The 10,516-nt window shown below is 35.3% G+C and overlaps 1 pseudogene; it reads left to right on the top strand.

Moving 5' to 3' along the window:
• The first annotated feature begins 8,837 nt into the window (after positions 1 to 8,837).
• LOC101117227 (NADH dehydrogenase [ubiquinone] flavoprotein 2, mitochondrial-like) lies at positions 8,838 to 9,572 on the top strand (annotated as a pseudogene).
• The last annotated feature ends 944 nt before the right edge of the window (positions 9,573 to 10,516 follow it).

The raw sequence follows: 10,516 nt of genomic DNA, 5'->3' as shown, positions 1-10,516 counted from the left end.
TATACATGTTAGAATGTCATTCTCCCAAATCATCCCACCCTCTCCCTCTCCCTCTTAGTCCAAAAGTCCGTTATACACATCTGTGTCTCTTTCCCTGTCTTGCATACAGAGTCGTCATTGCCATCTTCCTAAATTCCATATATATGTGTTAGTATACTGTATTGGTGTTTTTCTTTCTGGCTTACTTCACTCTGTATAATCGGCTCCAGTTTCATCCATCTCATCAGAACTGATTCAAATGAATTCTTTTTAACCGCTGAGTAATACTCCATTGTGTATATGTACCACAGCTTTCTTATCCATTCATCTGCTGATGGACATCTAGGTTGTTTCCATGTCTTGGCTATTATAAACAGTGCTGCGATGAACATTGGGGTACATGTGTCTCTTTCAATTCTTAAAAAAAAAAACTGTGATATTTCTATAATAAATTAAGAAATGTTTTATTTGAGGGTGTTTATTTCTGAAAACTTATTCTTGATGATTGTTGAGTCTTGAACAAAAAAAATGGAATATACTGATTAATTATAGTCTTCCAATGATTCTTAAAATCTTGTAGCATATATTCTGCAGCATGTGAGATTAATCACAATTTTTTTTTTTTTGAAAAGCAAGAAATAAAAAATTCTTGCCTTTAGGTTCAATTGGCAGTTCAAGAGACATAAAGATCTTTGAGGCCTTGAAAATCATGACTTCTTCTTTTTTTTTTTTTTTTGACTTTAACATAACATATAGGATTTTATTTGAAATAGTATATTACTCTATATTTTTATTGTTGCTAACTAAATGTTATTGTTTAAACAAAACAGCAATAGGACTAGTAAATAGTGATAACAAGTAGTATTTAATAGTAGGACTAATAAAATAAATACTATGTATAAGAAAAAATTGGGGGATATTTTTATAATGCTGCCTCCTGTCTTCTGACAGCAATTTGTTTTCATCTTTCTAACTCTTTTCTGAAGATTTAAATTTTATAGGCCATATTATTCTGTAGTTTTAAGATGCATAACTGGAAGACTTTTAAAAAGAAGAACCAAATCAGTGTAATGTGTGTGTGTTAGTCACTCAGTCGTGTCTGACTCTTCGTGACTTCATGAACTATAAACTGCCAGGCTCCTCTGTCCATGGAATTCTCCAGGCAAGAATACTGGAGTGGGTTGCCATTCCCTTCTCCAGGGGATCTTCCTGATCCAGGGATCAAACCTGAGTCTCCTACATTGCAGGCAGAGTCTTTATCGTCTGAGCCACTAGGGAAACCATTATTACTTACAGTTTATTTTATTTATTTATTTTTTTTAGTTGATTTCACATCATCCCATCCCTTAACTTTTTTCTTTTTTTTTTTTGCTCTTTATTTTATTTTATTTATTTATTTTACTTTACAATACTGTATTGGTTTTGCCATACATTGACATGAATCTGCCACGGGTGTACATGAGTCCCCAATCCTGAACTCCCCTCCCATCACCCTCCCCGTATCATCTCTCTGGGTCATCCCAGTGCACCAGCCCCAAGCATCCTGTATCCTGCATCAAACATAGACTGGCGATTCGTTTCTTATATGATATTATACATGTTTCAATGCCATTCTCCCAAATCATCCCACCCTCTCCCTCTCCCACAGAATCCAAAAATCATGACTTCTTAAAAAAAATAAATAAAAATAAAACAGAAGAAACTCAGGTTACTGGGACATTGATTGGTCTTATCTTACAGATGTTGCAATTTAGGGGACATTCTGAGAAAGGCAGCACTGGAACTCTGTAATTTGGGGTGCTCATCAGACACCATTCCTTCCATAGTTCTTGACTACAGAGTCAGGTTTAAAGGCAATTAAACATGTGTTTAAACATCTTATTGTGCAATTGTACATAACTGCATTCTCTGAGCTGGCAAAGACTGAGCTATGGCCCATCTCTCTCTATGCCCCAAACGATTTTTATATTACTTACTGTTTACTGCCAGTTTTCCTGTATCAAATTGTCAACAGTGATTGTTACATCTGAAATGTTCTTTCTCTTTTCCCTATATCTTATCATGAGAAACATAGTGGGAGTATGAGGGTATCTGGGCTTTCTAAAGATGAGCAAGCCAGATTTTAGATGCTTGTTCCCTACAGCTGGCTTTCAAGTCTGATATTGTTTTTCCTCCATCTTTCTCTTTTTTCTTTCTTCTTTTCTTCATTTCATTTACAATATTCTAGGTGAAATTTATATCCTACAAAATATATCCTTACTTATTCTCTGCTCATAACTATTTGTTTCTATTTTGAGTTAGGGCAATCTTTTTTCTTTGTTTCTATAATCTAAGAGAACATTTGCTCAGACACCTAGAAATATTTGTTTGTTAAATACCAATTTGCTTAAACTAATGATATAATGTGATACTTCTCTTTCTTTGGAAGAAAAATAAGCGAGTTAGATTTCATGATTACAGGATATTTCTACTCTCTTTTTTATACATACCCTATGCTACGCAGAGATAATCTTTATGCTAAGAATATGAAACAGGGATATGTGCTCCATGTGGAACTGTTTTCACTTTTATAGTCACTCACCACACTTTGACCACTCTGTCTAAGGAAAGAATCAGAAATATCAGAAAAATTCTTTACGTAAGAGTGCTCACTAAAGTAATATTTACAATGATGTACAAGGATAAATAAATAAAAATATATAAATGCTAAAAGAAATGCTTAATTAGATTATGATACATCCATGATAGCATATTTTGCAATTGTTAAAAATGTTTTAAAAGACTTTTTTGGGAGGTGTTTTTTAAGAATGTGGGGAAAATTAAATTATTGATAAAAATGAAGAGACATAGATATAAGTGGGGATCAAATAAAGGCTAAGGGAAATAGATACAAAATGTAAGATTTATGTGTCATGTTGAGGGTAAGCTGAGGTAAAGCTACAGTCCTTGGGTCACATGAACATCCCCAATTGTTCTTATCCAGGGCTTGGTTAAATATGATCTTCACAATACTTTTTCAGGGATCATCCCTTTAAAACTGCATCCTCAACCCCTCTTCATATTCCAGCACTCTCATTTCCCTTGATGTTTTTTCACTTTTGTCATTAGCTATCACATATATTCTTTTAATTTTTTCTTATTCATGTTTGCCCCATAGGCATGTATCCCTCATGAGGGCAAGGATTTGGGTTCACTTTGCTTCCTGCTTTATCTCTGCTACACATTATTGCTAGGTACTTTGTAGACTGTTAATAAAATTTTGTTGAATGAACTGATAAATAAGCCAATGGAGATGCTTTTGTTTTTCCCTTTTTTGAATTTATACTTGAAATAATTTTCCAATTATCATTCTATTATTAAATTTAGAAAAAAAATATTGAAGCAAATTAAGGTGTTCTCCATTAATATGGCAGTGTCTTACCCTTGATTTTCCTGCAGTTACTAATGATAAAGATTTTGTTGTACCATAAGAAAGAAGTATTCCATTTTTTTTTCTAGTGCCAGAATAAAAGGAAATCTAGAAGAAAAGATTTTTCCTCAACAAACTGTGGAAAGTTCTTAGAGATGGGAATACCAGAGCACTTTACCTGCCTCCTGCAAAACCTGTATTAAGTAACAGTTAGGAATGGACATGGAGCAGCAGACTGGTTCCAAATTGAGAAAGGAGTACATCAAGTTTGCATATTGTCACCCTATTTATTTAACTTACATGGAGAGTACATCATGACAGATGCCCAGCTGGATGAAGCACAAGCTGGAGTCAAGATTGCCAGGAGAAATATCAATAACCTCAGAAATGCAGATGGCACCACCTTTATGGCAGAAAGCAAAGAGAAACTAAAGAGCCTCTTGATGAAGGTGATAGGGGAGAATAAAAAACTGGGCTTAAAGCTCAACATTCAAAAACTAAGATCATGGTATCCTGTCCCATTGCTTCATGGAATATAGATGGGGAAACAAGGGAAATAGTGACAGACTTTATTTTCCTAGGCTCCAAAATCACTGCAGATGGTGACTGCAGCCTTGAAATTAGAAGACACTTGCTCCTTGGAAGAAAAGCAATATCAATTCTAGACAGCATATTAAAAAGCAGGGATACTACTTTGCCTACCAATGCCCATCTAGTCAAAGCTATGGTTTTTCTAGTAATATGGATGTGAGATGTAGACAATAAAAAAGACTGAGCACCAAAGAACAGATGCCTTTGAACTGTGGTCTTGGAGAAGAGTCTTGAGAGTACTTCGGGCTGCAATGAGATCAAATCAGTCAATTCTAAAAGTCTACAAGCAATAAATGCTGGAGAGGATGTGGAGAAAAGGGAGCCCTCTTACACTGTTGGTGGGAATGCAAACTAGTACAGCCACTATGGAAAACAGTGTGGAGATTCCTTAAAAAACTGGAAATAGAACTGCCTTATGACCCAGCAATCCCACTGCTGGGCATACACACTGAGGAAACCAGAATTGAAAGAGACACATGTACCCCAATATTCATTGCAGCACTGTTTATAATAGTCAGGACATGGAAACAACCTAGATGTCCATCAGCAGATGAATGGATAAGAAAGCTGTGGTACATATACACAATGGAGTATTACTCAGCCGTTAAAAAGAATACATTTGAGTCAGTTCTGATGAGATGGATGAAACTGGAGCCGATTATACAGAGTGAAGTAAGCCAGAAAGAAAAACACCAATACAGTATACTGACACACATATACGGAATTTAGAAAGATGGTAATGATGACCCTGTATGCGAGACAGCAAAAGAGACACAGATGTATAGAATGGGAGGGAGAGGGAGAGGGTGGGATGATTTGGGAGAATGGCATTGAAACATGTATACTATCATGTAAGAATCGAATCGCCAGTCTATGTCCGATGCAGGATACTGCATGCTTGGGGCTGGTGCATGAGGATGATCCAGAGAGATGATATGGGGTGGGAGGTGGGAGGGGATTCAGGATTGGGAGCTTGTATACACCCGTGGTGGATTCATGTCAATGTATGGCAAAACCAATACAGTATTGTAAAGTAAAATACAGTAAAAATAAAATAAAATAAAATAAAAAAACCCTGAATATTCATTGGAAGTACTGATGATGAAGCTCCAATACTTTGGTAACCTGATGTGAAGAGCCAACTCTTTGGAAATGACCCCAGTGCTCTGAAAGATTGAAGGCAGGAAGAGAAGTGGATGATAAGAGTTGAGATAGTTGGATGGCATCAGTGACTCAATGGAAATGAATTTGAGCAAAATCTGGGATTTGGTGATGGACAGGTAAGCCTGGCATGCTGCAGTCCATGGGGTAGGACAGGACTGAGAGACTGAACAGCAACAACATCTTATAAATACCCAAATAAAAAGCATGAGCAATATTACTTTTTCAAATATCCAAATAAAGCAAAGACATAAGTAAAGTTAAACAGGGTTTGGTTTTATGGTGAAATATTCAATATGATTTCTAGAATTGTATTATGTCACCATTCATGATCCATCTATATACTGTTCATTCCCTTTCTATCAGGAAATTAAAACTGTATTTGTTTTTCTTTGTCAAAATTAAAAATAGTCAGCTATTCCTTGGGGATTATGCAAGGAAAATCTATTTAAGAAAAAATAGAAAACTCAAGCTAATCTGTAGTGGTGAAAAGTGGAGGATGATCAAAGAGATATGAAAGTGATGGAAATATTACATACTGATTGTGGTGTGAATATATAGAGTATATATGTGTCAAACTGTTACTGAACTTCAGCCCCTGGTCACTGGTTCTGAATAGAAATGCAGAGACAGAGCTCTGGGTGAAGTTGAAAAGAGTAGCTTTTATTGCTTTGCCAGGCAAAAAGGACCACAGTGGGCTGATGCCCTCAAAACTGCGTGGTCCACTCTGGAGGGGGTTATGAAGAGTCTTATAATGTGCAAGAAGCATGGCGTGATCTGCTCATGAACATTCTTCTGATTGGTTGGTGATGAGTCAGCATCATCAACCTTCTGGTTCCAACAAATCTGAGTTCTATGTGCTTGTAGGCAGCATATAGTTAATATTTTCCATATGATGGGAGTTTCAATATTTGTACAACAGCTCAAAAAATATGACTCAGTTTTATCTATAGCCCTCTAGGAAGAACTAAAAAGTTTTTGATTTTGTTTAATGGCTAAAGTATTATTATTTTGTCTTGTTTGACTGTTTCCCTCTGCATTTTCTCACTATTATGATTAGATTTTTGACTAAAATTTTAATACAGACAAAAGATAAGTGGAGGACATGGGTGGGGGTCTGTTCTGGGAAGATCTCATAGGGTCCTGCTTGGTTAAAAAACTCTATATATGTATAAGATAGGTGAGTAAATTTTATGTATTATAATATTAAATATTAAAATATATACTGATAATGTTAGGAGGAGACTTTAGAAAAGTTAGTGAGGTTAGGAAAGAACTATAATTTATTTCAAATATCCTTGTCCTTAACTCCATTCCTATTTAAAAGCCATCAGTGTTTCCAAACTCACAATATTCTCTAGCTGGCCTCATGCCAGAGTAATACAGTCTATCTTTTATTATGCACCTACACAAATCCTCTATTTTAGAGGGCCAACTCTTTTACTCTCCCCCATACACCTTTCTCATTATGAACTTCCCTCTTCTTCATGACTTTTCTTAACCTCAGCCTATTATGCTCTACTCTTAGCTGAGAAGTTCCCATATCTAAATTCCTCTTTTATTCAACAAAACTCCCTGGGACCATCAAAGAGGGGTTTTTCTTATAATTTTAACTGTTAGATTTTGTCTCCTCTGTACTTATACCTATACAGAGTGACTTTTCATGTATACCTCATTACCCCAACTGGACTTTAACCTTCTTTATCTCAGGTATCCGATTTTACAGCTATCCAATTCTCTACTCTGTTTTACATTTGGTAGGCGTTCACTCATTATCTGTTGATTGATAGCCTATATGGTATAAACAGCTTTATAGTGCATGGAAATAAAAGATGTCAAAGAGCCAAAGACGTATTGTTCATAGTTTTGCAGATGGGCAAGTTGGATAACTATAATTAGGAACAAAAGAGAAACATAATGAATCAATTTGATAGCAAATAATAGCACAAGAAGATTAGTAGGCTTTCCTTTTCTCGTATAGTCCAATGAAATAATATGGATGAAGAACGATGGAGAAAGAGATAAAAATATTGTACTTACAGTTGCCTTCAATTTCATCATATTAATTTAGAAACCCTGGCAACTATGCTCCACAGGAGACAGAAAATGATGGATGTGGCAAATTACTGCTTCCTCTAGCAATGTGGGGGTATTTCTTGAACTAATTCTTATCAATGGACAAAGGAGGATCAGCAAATCAATGTTACTGAAGTGAAACATTTCCAATTTAATCATATCAGGTAAAATCACAAAATTGAAGCCAATTATTTACAAAATTTGCTTTATAACCTACAAGAATTTGACTGAAAAAAATAGTTTCAACAAACTAGTAAGGTATATACATTACTGGATATAAGCCATAAAAAATAATATATGCAGAAACTGTACATTATTTGGAGTGGTCTTTATTCTCCATATATATACACACATATATATGTATGTATGTGGAAATTTTGCACTGTATAATTTTCAGTGGGTATGTTTTGAATACCTAGTGTTTGTCAGATACTGTGTGAGGTCCCGTGGTAGAGTTTTGAATAAGAAACACCTCCATCCCTCAGATAAATTTAGTTGGTAATTGAAACGAATAAATGAGAAATTTTAATAGAGGCAAGTGGGTCCAAAGTTGCAAGGAAGCAGACAGAAGAAGCTGGAGTATTAAGTAGAGTGCTTTGGAAGTGACCCCAAGGTAGATGATATATGAATGGTGTCCCTAATAGAAAGTAGGACAAAAGATAACAGGATGAGCTTGAAAGAGGGAACAGAATAAGGTCAGAAGATATATTTTCTTAAGATATATTTGTAAGTCTTTATGATTCCCACTGCAAACTGAGCTAAGCTAGTCTTGGTCACTCAAAGTCATTAGTCTTCTGATGTAATTATTGGTAGTCTTTGATTCAAAGAGTAAGGTGAAGGCTATTTCTCTTATCATTCAACCTTATTTTCAGGTAAGTATACCTCTTGGTCCACATTTTGGTACATATAAAGTCATTTATTATTATCATGCACAATACTGGCTATTTTTGGAAGCTCAGCTTGGTGCAGTTCAACTCATTTTCTCTTTCATTCAGTGACAAGTGCTAGCATGAAACATTTACTCCAACTCAGATTCATCAGAATTCTAATGGCAGAATCAGTCAATTTTCTAAATGAATCAGGTTCAGAATTTTATACTAAATGAATTTTATACATGATGAAATGGAATTTTATTCTAAGGTGTTGATCCTTAGTTAGTAAAATTTACACAGAAAAATTTATCCAAATTTTCAGCCAATTTTGTCTCTTAAACACATCATTTCACCAAAGAAAATTTAATTTAACTAGATTATGTAAATTTTGTATCTTCTTGTGCAAATTTAATGATCTATGAAGCATTTTCCATTGATGTCTCAAGAAGGAAGATTGTTGAATAGGATACTTCATATTTTAATTAACTGCCCTTGGATTTAAAATTATCTCACACACATATATATTCTAGTGTCTACACAAAAGTACATTACAGGAACTCATAGATGACAATTTCTTAATAACAAAAAGTTTCTTGCCCTCAAGATGGATCACAGTTCAAATAGATATGCGCATCATGACACAACTGCTGATTTGACTACAGTTCAACCATAACACTGAGAAATAAAATATTAAAATCTGATGGAAGAAACTGTAATTAGAAAAGGATTTCCTGGCAGTTTGGCCTACCATGTTCTTCTCACCAGTGCTCCATGGCTGCCTCGCTGCTGACTGGGGAAGACATATAAGGAATCTGCCTAAGACAGCTGTGCAGAATGGAGCTGGAGGAGCCTTATTTGTGAACAGAGATACTCCTGAGAATAACCCAGATGCTCCATTTGATTTCATACCAGAAAACTGTAAGAAGATGCCACTGCAAAAAAATACCCAAAAGGGCATAAAGCAGCTGCTCTGCTTCCAGACCTGGATTTTGCCCAAAAACAGAATGGATGTCTGCCCCTCACTATGAACAAGGTTGCAGAGATTTTACAGGTACCTCCAATGAGAATATATGAAGTAGCAACTTTTTATATAATGTATAATCAAAAGTCAGTTGGAAAATGTCACATTCATTCAAGTGTATACTACTACAACTTGCATGCTTCAAAACTCTGACTGCATACTGGAAACCATAGAAAAAACTTGGAATAATGTTGGAGAGAATACACTTGAGAAACTTTTCACTCTTATAGAAGTGGAATGTTTAGGGGCCTGTGTAAGCACACCAATGGTTCAAATAAATGACAACTACTATGAGGATCTGACGCCTAAGTATACTGCAGAAATTATTGATTAACTCAAGTCTGGTAAACTCCCCAGAACTGGGCCAAGGAGTGGAGTTTCTCATGTGAGCCAGTTGGAGGTCTTACCTCTTTGACTGAACCAGCTAAAACGACCTGGATTTGGTGTACAAGTAGGACTTTAATTTAATTCAATCATAAATATGCCACTGGAGAAATAAAATATGACTCTCCTATCTACCTAAATTTTTTATATTATTTGTTCATTTCTATCTGTTTATACCTTGCTTGTAACTTGGAAACTTACAGCTGTAAGTACCATGTAAGAACTTCAGAGCATCATTTTAAAGTCTTCTGCTATCTTGGTTAACTACGAACACATTATTTCATAATCTAGTTAACAGTTATTTTAACATTATCCATTTTCAACTGTGCCTTCACTTTTATCAATAATATTAAGGTACTGTGAAATAAAAACTTTGTCAAATTTTAAGCAAAAATGGAAAGATTTCATAAAAGGAAGTGGAAGTGAAAGTGAAAGTCGCTCAGTCATGTCCGACTCTTTGCCACCCTATGGACTATACAGTCCATGGAATTCTCCAGGCCAGAATACTGGAGTGGGTAGCCTTTTCCTTCTCCAGGGGATCTTTCCAACCCAGGGATCGAACCCAGGTCTCTCGCATTGCAGGCAGATATTTTTTACCAGCGGAGCCACAAGGGAAGCCCAAAAGTGACACTGAATTGATCATTGATTGAAAGTAGTATGTCAACAAAGAGAAAAAGAACATTTCTTTTGAATAAAGCAAAAACTGCTAGGGTCTTAAATTACAACAATGGTAGCAGGAGTTAAGAATTGTTCGTAACATTTTCTTTATCCCTTCAGCTAACTGAGGTATAATTGACAGATAAAGTATACATTTAAGGTATACTACATTCTGATTTGATATAAATATGCATTGTGAAATATTTACCACAATTAAGATAATTAGCACATTTGTTATTACCTTCCTGTGTGTGTGAGAACCTGTGTGTGTGAGAACTTGCCTAGCAAATTTCAAGTATACAATACAATGTAATTAATTATAGTCACTATGTACATTTGATCCTCAGATCTTACTCATTATGCATG

Source organism: Ovis aries, chromosome 2, assembly GCF_016772045.2.
Source record: "Ovis aries strain OAR_USU_Benz2616 breed Rambouillet chromosome 2, ARS-UI_Ramb_v3.0, whole genome shotgun sequence".
Taxonomy (NCBI): domain Eukaryota; kingdom Metazoa; phylum Chordata; class Mammalia; order Artiodactyla; family Bovidae; genus Ovis; species Ovis aries.
The sequence above is the reverse complement of the archived record's forward strand: the minus strand, read 5'-3'. Positions and strand labels throughout refer to the sequence as shown.